Source organism: Dendrobates tinctorius, unplaced genomic scaffold, assembly GCF_039654945.1.
Source record: "Dendrobates tinctorius isolate UK_male_01 unplaced genomic scaffold, ASM3965494v1 ptg000117l, whole genome shotgun sequence".
Classification (NCBI taxonomy): Eukaryota; Metazoa; Chordata; class Amphibia; order Anura; family Dendrobatidae; genus Dendrobates; species Dendrobates tinctorius.
Genome location: NW_027361785.1, coordinates 1616598 through 1627500, shown reverse-complemented (window position 1 = coordinate 1627500; position 10903 = coordinate 1616598). Strand labels below are relative to the sequence as shown.

Here is a 10903-nt window from a genome sequence, read left to right as displayed (position 1 = left end):
ACAGACTGCTATATATACAATATATAGGTGATACAGCTACTGCTGTATATTCAACATATAGGTGATACTGCTCCTACTGCATATACATTATATAGGTGATACTGAAATTATATACAGCAGTATCACCTAAATATTGAATATACAGTTGAAGACTGCTCTATACTGCTGTATATACATTATATAGGTTATACTGCTACTTCAGTGTGTAATGACAGTATCACCTACATAACATATACTGTATACAGCAGTAGCAGTATCAGATATATTGCATATATGATGCGCCCCAGGGGCCGTGGAATACTCGGTACCGGGCCCGTTAACTTCAATGGGAAATGTCACAGTGGCAGTAACCCGGTCCGTGGCCACAGATGATCATGTAAATTTGGTGTGTAATTGAATGAGAATAAAGTTTATATGTGATTCGTGATGCCACCTGTGGTATTCTGGTCAGAGGCGACCAGCGCTGCAATGCAGTTTCCCTGGGACCGTTGGTTTGACGCAGCTAAGGTGAAAATGGCTCTCCACAGGTAGAGCAGTAGTCCCAAGGCCGTTGAGAGTACAGTAGTTTTAGAGGCGGTGATGTAATGTGGAGTGGAAATGGAAGCTGTGCCGGGTTGATGACGCAGGAAGGAAACAGATGACGCAGTTGAATGTACTTCTAAGACTTGACTCACAGTTCTGTCTGCAGTACAGATGCCCGTCTCAGTGCTGTGTTCTTTAGGTGAGGGGTCCAGTCAACTCCCAGGCAAATGAGTACACCCTTCCAACACTCCCTGTCAGTATGTACCTTCCCAAGCTGCCTCCACAATGCTGCTTTCCACTTTCCTTCCTTTCAGCATCTCACAGTCATTGTCCCAGGCCAGCTGCCATGGATCCTGTCAGATAACGTGACTCAGGCGTTTCTTTGATCCTATGTGACTGCCTTTCTGGCGAAGATAACTGTGGTAATTCGCTGTGGCCTATAAAGTAGCCACAGCTGTCAGCTTGCTAGTTAAGTCATGATGTACACTCCACTAGGCTAGGGGCTTAAACCCTTCTGCGACCAGGATTCTTCCCCCTCCTGACGGCTGTCAGCGTGGGACAAGCCCCACGGGGAGCACTCTCCACCCGTGCCTCTAGAAGAATCACTCTTTCCTTCAGGGAGCTTTCCTTCAAAGCCAATCCGTCCAGCAGCTCCTCCTGATAGGAGCTGCTCCAAACACGTCCTCTCACTTCCCCTCCCTCTGACGGAACTCTCCAACTGACTACAAATCTCCCGCTCTTTTCCTAAGCTCTGCCCACCTCCCAACACTCTTTATGAACCAAGCAGGGGCCATAGAGGGTGTTCTGCTGTTCTGAGTGTGTGTGGGATGCAGGTGTGGCGTGTGGTCAGGTGCCCTCATCTTACTTGGTCATGGGATACCACACCTCTGGGTGAGGTGCAGTACCTCTGTGGCTACTGGACCCGCAGGGGCGCCACATATACATGATACAGGTAAAACTGTGACTACTATATATACATAGAATTATTTATTTAGGTACTTAGCCAGGTTCACGAGATGGAGGGGAATGGATGAAGAGCTGCAGCACATGCAGCGAGAAGCAGATCTTGAATTTCCCTCATACCGGTGATGGTGAGCACATAAAAAACTTTTGAATATTTGAAACCCCTGTGTGCGTGCACTATATCGCTTGCCTGCGCTCATGGCTGCCGCGCCCGCTGTGCGGCCTTATCAGCGCGTGCAAGCGAGACAGCGAGCGCACATAGGGGCTTTACCCAATGATGAATAGAGATTTAATTAAGTACACGTGGCATCCAAAAGTCTTTTTTTTAGTTAATTCATAATTTTCAACGTACCTGTTGAATGGTTCAGAGATCGTAATGCAAATGATTCATTGTTCATTGTATTTACTAAGCATGCCTGTAAGCTAGAAACTAAGTACAAGCTCTAAGAATATATTGTTGAGACGTGTCCTTGTAAAATACATTATAGCATAGTTAGGATTGTCTTACCTAACGTATATTTTTGCGCTGTTAGCATTGAGAAAATTACTTCTTAAAGGGACTCTGTCACCCCTTTTTTGAGATATCATATAATGATATCATTCAATTGTGTGTCACATAAGGATTCTCTTAGTACTTTTGCTTCCCCCTGACCCCGCACCTTTCATGCATAAATACCATTTTTATATCGGTTCAGATGTATGTAAACTGCCGCTGTCCGGTCCGCTGGGCGGGGCTTATTTACCTGCTCCCCCCCGTCTTGCGCTATGCATTTCTATGCAGATAGCATTGAGAGTAGGAGGATTTATGTCTCTTGAGCTTTAGCACTATGGCACTTTTTAACAAGTTAGTCCCCTGAAGAGTTACTTGGATGAAACGCATTGGGACACCCTCTAAGGGAAAGTGCAGGGAATGTGCAATATAGGGTGAGCTGTGGACTGCCCTTGTCAGGGCGGGAGTTTGGGGATCAGATGATTGCTAGTTTTTTAGGGATTTGACAGAGTATTGTCCCCCCATTGCGATCTTCCGGTATGTATACAGAGTATTCCTGGAGACTCCTGGCCGTCTGCACAAACCTGTGAGATTGTTCCTTTTTTTACATCTCATCTATTGATATTATTGTGACCATAAACTTGTTTCGTCTAGTTATTTAAATATATATGCAATTGGCTATGGCAATGTGTGCTAATTGTTAATCTATGCTGTAACCTCTAGATAAATTGTTGCCTGATATGGAATACTAGCAACATTTTATATCCTGTATGATGCATTTAGGTGGTTCCTTTTTCCCTTTAGGGATTACCCACTGAATTGGCATCCTTTTTAACCACTTTTTGGTGACACATATTGGTTGGTTCTTATAATTTATATATTAAAAGTTATGTTTTATTCCACTTATTGCTATATATAAAAACATATTTTTGAGGTGAGATTTGTTTGTCAATTTTGACAGAACTTGGCTTTCTTGCTGAATTTGTTTGGGTCAGGAGTGCATCATGGTCCATAGTCAGATGATGATAAACGGATGTCTGTATCAGGGCTAGCTGCCAGGTTTCCCCACAGATTATATAGCTGATAGCTGGGACTTCAAGCACAGGAGACACCTGATCATTAGCTAAATATCATAGGATCCTTTAACAAATAGGATATGTTGAAAACAGAAAACCTCTTTAAATGGGAATAAAAGGAATTGTTTAAACAATATTTTCTCTGCAAACTCGCTCCACTGGCCAGCAATCATTCTGTGGATGCATCTAGGGGGGGCCTGCATAAGTCCAGATCACTGTAGAGGTTAAAGGGTTAAGGCCAATGTACACCTGTGAAAACCAAAGACAGAAAAATAATTATTTAAAACCGTGCAGTAAATAAATAAATAGCATAGTGCATGAAAATAATATACGGTATTTAGTTAACATTAGAGATGGGCAGACACCTGGGTGTTCGGGTGCGGCAAGTTCGGCCGAACAGTTACAAAAAGTTTGGGTTCTGGTACCAGAACAGTACCCGGACCCGAACCAGGACTCCATTCACTTGTATGGGGCCCTGAACATCCAGTGTTTGCCAAGCTTTCATGTGCATGACAGTGCCACAGACAGCGCGCCGCTTCTGATCAGCGGTGAAATCATCACCGCCGGTCAGAGAGCCACGGTTCCCATGCTTTCAAAAGACAGCGTGAGTGTCAGCTGTAATCGGAGGTATAAAGTTTATCTCCGATCACTGGTGTTAACTGATGTGACTTCTGCTCCCATCATCTGATGCCTGCTTACGCTAATAACAGCGAGAGCAGGAGCAGCTGATGGTTGTATTCATTTACCGACTCCTGCACTGTAAATAAATAACTAGCCAGGCAAGACTCACAGCTGCGGGTGGCAACCCTCAGCTGTCTGCTTCAGCAAGGCTGGTTATCAAGAATGGAGGGGTCCCCGCGCCGTATTTTTTAATTAATAAAAATTTTTTAAAAACGATGATGGGTTCCCCCCATTTTTGACAACCAGCCTTGCTTAAGCAGACCGCTGGGGGCTGGTGTTTTCAGCCGTGGATATTGCCACACCCAGCCTAAAAATAGCAGCCCACTGCCGCCCAGAAAAGGCACATCGATTAGATGTGCCAATTCTGGTGCTTTGCCCTACTCTTCCCACTTTCCCTGTAGCTGTGGCAACTGGTGATAATATTTGTGGGGTTGATGTCATCATTGTAGTTTCCAGTGACATCAAGCCCATGGCTTAGTAATGGAGAGGGGTCTATAAGACAGCTGAGAAAAAAATTGCAGATGAGCACTGCCTCATTGAATAACATTTGTGCAAGTGCAATGCAATTTTTTTTTATCTCGTTACACTCGGTGTATTTATATTGTAGCGCAGCGCTCACGGCACGGGTTTGGGGAACACTCACTTGGCTGCGATATACAGGCACACAGGAACGCTGTCTTGCTTAAAAAATCCAATGCAGTTCATTATGCCATCATAAACCGCTGAGGGACATGTTATACATCACGTGGTCCATAGTATTTTACAGGATATGGCTTTAACTCGCAGTCCCTAAACCCGCCGGACATCTCTGTCCAATTACCGGAGGCGACCGCACGCCAAACAGTTCCTTAACGTTCATGGAACATAGCAAGCACCAACAGTCTGTGAAGGTAGCTTACAGGAGCTCCTGCTCCAGATGCCGACTCCATTTCAGTTCTTTCTCTTAGGGAAGCTGCCTTACTGGGATCACCGTGCTTGTGACCAGGGCACTCCAGACAGACCAGACCCTCAGAAGGTCGGTAGATCCCCAACGCAGGGCAGTCACAGACTGTGCTCACACATGGCCTCTCTGGGTGCTATTCAGGACGTCCGGCCCCCCCTGGGACCGTCCAACACACAGGCCTCACCGGGTGCTATTTAGGGATCCGATCCTACTCCCAGAACCTCCCAGCACACCGGCCTCCAGGTCCAAGGCCTCACCATGTGCTCTTCAGGAAGTTAGCAACTTACAATACACAGATCTTCCAGGACCTTGTGCTCTGACCACTCAGGTTCGCACACTCTGCCATGTGACCAGACGTCAATCACATTATATATCCGATATATATTGTTTTTGGAAGTGCATTGAGCAGCAAGGTGGTGTGCTGGTGAAAGGGGAAAAAAAAAAAAAAAAAAAACTCTTTTAAATCTTCTGCCTGAGCGAGTGTGAACGAGCTGAGTGTGACCTGAGCGTAAGTGCGAACTGTGGTAAGTGTGTGACTTGAGATTCAGTGAAGAGGTATTTGGAAAACCTATAACAAATACCTGTGTGAGTTGCTGAATTGTAGGTTGCTGAGTGCTTTCTACCTGTTCAATTTTTGGGGGGCTTGGGGGCTTGTTTAACCTATCTTTTCTCTCTACAGGGTTAATCTCTTATTTTACTATCTGTTTTTAAGGGTTAACTATATTGCATTTAAATCTTGAGGTGTAACTATATTCACAAGGGGTTAATTAAGGGTGGGAGTTCATACAGTAATTAAGGGTTTATAAGGGGCAGCTGGTTGGGGCTCAACTCCTTTTGGAAGTGCATTGAGCAGCAAGGTGGTGTGCTGGTGAAAGGGGGGGGGGGAAACAAAAAAGCTCTTTTAAATCTTCTGCCTGAGCGAGTGTGAACGAGCTGAGTGTGACCTGAGTGTAAGTGCGAACTGTGGTAAGTGTGTGACTTGAGATTCAGTGACTTTGGATTCAGGGAGTTTCCAAGGGAGGTCTTACTGAATTGCTGTCATATTATATTAATACTTTTTTTTTTTTTTCTTTTTTTAAATTTATTTTTGCTTATCTTATTGTCTGGTGCAATCCCCATTAGGATGTGCTCCACTATTGCCAATGCCATCCAGTGCACGTCTTGCCGCATGTATGAAATCCTTGAACAGCCGGTCGAGGGTGCATACTGCTGTGCAAGATGTGAGCACGTTGTGCATTTGGAAGCCCAGATACTGGATCTAAATGTGCAGCTGGCAACACTGAGATCCATAGACAATATGGAAAGGAGACTTCTGCTCACTGAGCAGACGCTCAATGGGATAGATGAGGGGGGGGATGCTAGGTTGGAGCTGCAGGACAATGAAGCAGCTAGCTGGGTGACAGTTAGAAGGCGGGGTAGAGGGAAGAGCACCAGGGAGGCTAGTCCTGATCTGGCACACCCCAATAAGTTTGCTAAGTTGGCAGATGAGGGGAGTGTTAGTGCAGGAGTAGCACTGCTGCAGCAAGGCATGTCCTCTGAAAGCCAGAGGAGTGTCTGCTCCAGTAAGGGGGGAAATAGGAGAGCAGGGCAGGCAAGACAGATTCTGGAAGTGGGAGACTCAATTATTAGGGGAACAGATAGGGCAATCTGTCACAAAGACAGGGATCGTCGAACGGTGTGCTGCCTACCTGGCGCTCGAGTCCGACACATCGCTGATCGGGTTGACAGATTACTGGGAGGGGCTGGTGAGGATCCAGCGGTCATGGTGCACATTGGCACAAATGACAAAGTTAGAGGTAGGTGGAAGGTCCTTAAAGATGATTTCAGGGAATTAGGCTGTAAGCTTAAAGCAAGGGCCTCCAAGGTGGTGTTTTCGGAAATACTTCCTGTACCACGTGCCACGCCAGAGAGGCAACAGGAGATTAGGGAGGTTAATAAGTGGCTCAGGAATTGGTGTAGGAAGGAGGGGTTTGGGTTCCTGCAGAACTGGGCCGACTTCTCAGTTGGCTACAGGTTCTACGCTAGGGACGGGTTGCACCTCAATGGGGAGGGTGCAGCTGTGCTGGGGGAGAAAATGGCTAGAAGGTTGGAGGAGTGTTTAAACTAGGGATGGGGGGGGTATTCCTTTTATAGGAGGGGAAAACAGTGCAGATAGAGACCTGGGCACAAATAATGAAATTGGGGGTGGGGTTAGAACAGTTAATAATTTAAGAAAGAATAGAGGTACAGAGAGATACATAAAGTGCATGTATACTAATGCCAGAAGCCTCGCCAACAAGATGGAGGAATTGGAGTTAATGTTGTTGGAACATAATTATGACATTGTGGGGATATCTGAGACATGGCTGGATGAGAGCCACGACTGGGCGGTTAATTTACAGGGCTATAGTCTGTTCAGAAATGACCGAACAAATAAGCGAGGGGGAGGTGTGTGTTTATATGTAAAATCATCCTTAAAACCCATCCTTCGTGATAATATATATGAATCTAATGAAAATGTAGAGTCCCTGTGGGTAGAGATAAGGGGAGGGGGGAAAAATAATAAATTACTGATAGGGGTTTGTTATAAGTCTCCAAAAATAATGGAAGCAACAGAGAATATCCTCATAAAGCAAATAGATGAAGCTGCGACTCAAGGAGAAGTCATTATTATGGGGGACTTCAACTACCCTGAAATACATTGGGGAACCGAAACCTGCAGTTCCAGCAAAGGTAATAGGTTTTTGACTACTATGAGAGACAATTACCTTTCACAACTGGTTCAGGACCCAACAAGAGGGGGGGCACTGCTAGACCTAATATTAACCAACAGGCCAGACTGCATATCAAATGTAAGGGTTGGGGGTCACTTGGGTAATAGTGATCACAAATTAATAAGTTTTCATGTATCCTTTAATAAGATGTGTAGTAGAGGGGTTACAAGGACACTAAACTTCAGGAAGGCAAATTTCCAACGGATGAGAGATGATCTTGGTGCAATTAACTGGGACGATATCCTGAGACATAAAAATACACAAAGAAAATGGAAGACGTTTATTAGCATCCTGAATAGGACCTGTGCACAATATATACCGTATGGGAATAAACATGCGAGAAATAGGAAGAAACCACTATGGCTAAATAGAGCTGTAAGGGGCGCAATAAGGGACAAAAATAAAGCATTTAGCGAATTAAAGCAAGTAGGTAGTGATGAGGCATTAACTAAATACAGAAGATTAAATAAATTATGTAAAAAGCAAATCAAGACAGCAAAGATTGAGACAGAGAGACTCATTGCCAGAGAAAGTAAAAATAATCCCAAAATATTCTTTAACTACATAAATAGTAAGAAACTAAAAAAATGATAGTGTTGGCCCCCTTAAAAATAGTCTGGGTGAAATGGTGGATGAGGATGAAGAAAAAGCCAATATGCTAAATGACTTTTTTTCAACAGTATTTACACAAGAAAATCCCATGACGGATAACATGATCAGGGATAAAAATTCTCTGTTAAATGTCACCTGCTTAACCCAGCAGGAAGTACGGCGGCGTCTGAAAATCACTAAAATTGACAAATCCCCGGGCCCGGATGGGATACACCCCCGAGTACTGCAGAAATTAAGCACAGTCATAGATAGACCATTATTTTTAATCTTTAAATATTCCATAATAACAGGGTCTGTACCACAGGACTGGCGTATAGCAAATGTGGTGCCAATATTCAAAAAGGGGACAAAAACTGTACTTGGAAATTATAGGCCAGTAAGTTTAACCACAACTGTGGGTAAAATCCTGGAGGGTTTTCTAAGAGATACTATACTGGAGTATCTGGAGAAGAATAACCTCATGACCTAATATCAACATGGGTTTACAAGGGACCGTTCCTGTCAGACTAATCTGATAAGCTTTTATGAAGAGGTAAGTTCCGGACTGGACCAAGGGAATGCAGTGGACGTGGTGTACATGGACTTTTCAAAAGCTTTTGATACGGTGCCACACAAAAGGTTGATACATAAAATGAGAACAATGGGGATAGGGGAAAATATGTGTAGGTGGGTTAAGAGCTGGCTCAGGGATAGGAAGCAAAGGGTGGTTATTAATGGAGCACACTCGGACTGGGTCACGGTTAGCAGTGGGGTACCACAGGGGTCAGTTTTGGGCCCGCTTCTTTTTAACATTTATTAATGACCTTGTAGGGGGCATAGAGAGTAGAATTTCAATATTTGCAGATGACACTAAACTCTGCAGGGTAATCAATACGGAGGAGGACAATTTTATATTACAGGAGGATTTATGTAAACTAGAAGCTTGGGCTGATAAATGGCAAATGAGCTTTAATGGGGATAAATGTAAGGTCATGCACTTGGGTAGAATGAACAAGATGTATAATTATGTGCTTAATTGTAAAACACTGGGCAAAACAGTCACTGAAAAAGACCTGGGTGTATGGGTGGACGACAAACTCACATTTAGCGGCCAGTGTCAGGCAGCTGCTGCAAAGGCAAATAAAATAATGGGATGCATTAAAAGAGGCATAGATGCTCATGAGGAGAACATAATTTTACCTCTATATAAGTCACTAGTGCGACCACACTTAGAATACTGTGTACAGTTCTGGTCTCCGGTGTATAAGAAAGACATAGCTGAACTGGAGCGGGTGCAGAGAAGAGCGACCAAATTATTAGGGAACTAGGGGGTCTGCAATACCAAGACAGGTTATTACATTTGGGGTTATTTAGTTTGGAGAATCGAAGGCTTAGGGGTGATCTTATTACAATGTATAAATATATGCAGGGACAATACCAAGAGCTTTCTAATGATCTTTTTACTCTTAGTGTGACGGGGACAAGGGGGCATCCTCTACGTCTGGAGGAAAGAAGGTTTAAGCATACTCACAGACGCGGATTCTTTACTGTAAGAGCAGTGAGGCTATGGAACTCTCTGCCATATGATGTTGTAATGAGTGATTCCCTACTAAAATTTAAGAAGGGACTGGATGCCTTTCTTGAAAAGTATAATATTACAGGGTATATACACTAGTTTCCTTAATATTGCGTTGATCCAGGGAGCTAGTCTGATTGCCGTATGTGGAGTCGGGAAGGAATTTTTTTCCCCGAAGTGAAGCTTACTGTTTGTCACATGGGTTTTTTTTGCCTTCCTCTGGATCAACATGTTAGGGCAAGTTAGGATAGGATATGGGTTGAACTAGATGGACTTAAAGTCTCCCTTCAACCTTAATTACTATGTTACTATGTTACTATGAAACCACCCCCATATGTGGGCGGTGTATGTGTGGCTAGCCGTACCTGCCCAGCTCTCCGACTAGCCCTATAAGCCCCCCTTTTAGGTAAATAAACTCATGGAACTACAAGTCCCAGCACAACAACATCATTTTTGGGCTTACAGCACAGAGGACCTTTGTGACACATACCGGCCATTTACAACCATGCCGGTCACCGTTTCACCATCACAAACAAGGAAACGCCTGCATGCATATCCTGAGGAGCACATACAGCACCCCCTAGCTGTAAAAGGGGTCATTGCATCACAATATGCAGATGTTATTAAACCCTTAGGCCGGGTGCACACGATTCAGAAATAGCAGCACTTTGGACGCAGCGCATGTGCACTCCGTCCAAAGTGCTGCCTTCTATTGAACGCAGGGTAATCTGCATGTGTTCACTGAACCATGCGGATTTACCGCATTCAATACATTTCTATTGAAGTAATGTCCACAGTTTGGGACCCGGTCCTTTGTCTGCCCTTATTCCAACACTGAGGTCAACTCCGACACATGGTAAGGTTTTTAATATTGGACAGCATAGGACCATCCCGAACAGGGTCACCTTTCCACTGGTGGGATCGCGTTTATGCTATTTTTTTCAAAAACAGTGTTTCTAAGAACCCTGTGTTATTTAAATGCACTTTAGTTTTTTTTACTTATTTAGTTACAACAGGGTTTATGTTCATTTTGCTTCTTATAGGTTTTGTTTGCTTTATAGCCAGTGTGAACATGGGTTTATGTGCTGAATGTATGCCAACTTAAACCAAGCTCAATTTTAGAGTTTTCTCTTTGTATATTTGCATTTTGTGCAAGCTGGGGCATGACCTCCCTTCCTTGAGCTGGAAATTACATTTAAGAGCTTCCTTAGGCTGGTGTCCACAGTTTGGGACCCGGTCCTTTGTCTGCCCTTATTCACACACTGGCGTCAACTCTGACACATGATAAGGTTTTCAATATTAAACAGT

At 44.1% G+C, this 10903-nt stretch overlaps 2 long non-coding RNA genes across 2 annotated transcripts in view; one reads left to right on the top strand and one right to left on the bottom strand.

The window, feature by feature from the left end:
• Positions 1-10903, top strand: part of LOC141101402 (uncharacterized) — a 133009-nt gene that overhangs the window by 14143 nt on the left and 107963 nt on the right. The gene's annotated exons all lie outside the window — the stretch shown is intronic.
• LOC141101401 (uncharacterized) overlaps positions 1495-10903 on the bottom strand; it is a 51142-nt gene continuing 41733 nt past the window's right edge. Inside the window, exon 3 of the long non-coding RNA XR_012234969.1 lies at positions 1495-3300. This is a non-coding gene — a long non-coding RNA (uncharacterized lncRNA). The remainder of the gene's footprint in view (positions 3301-10903) is intronic.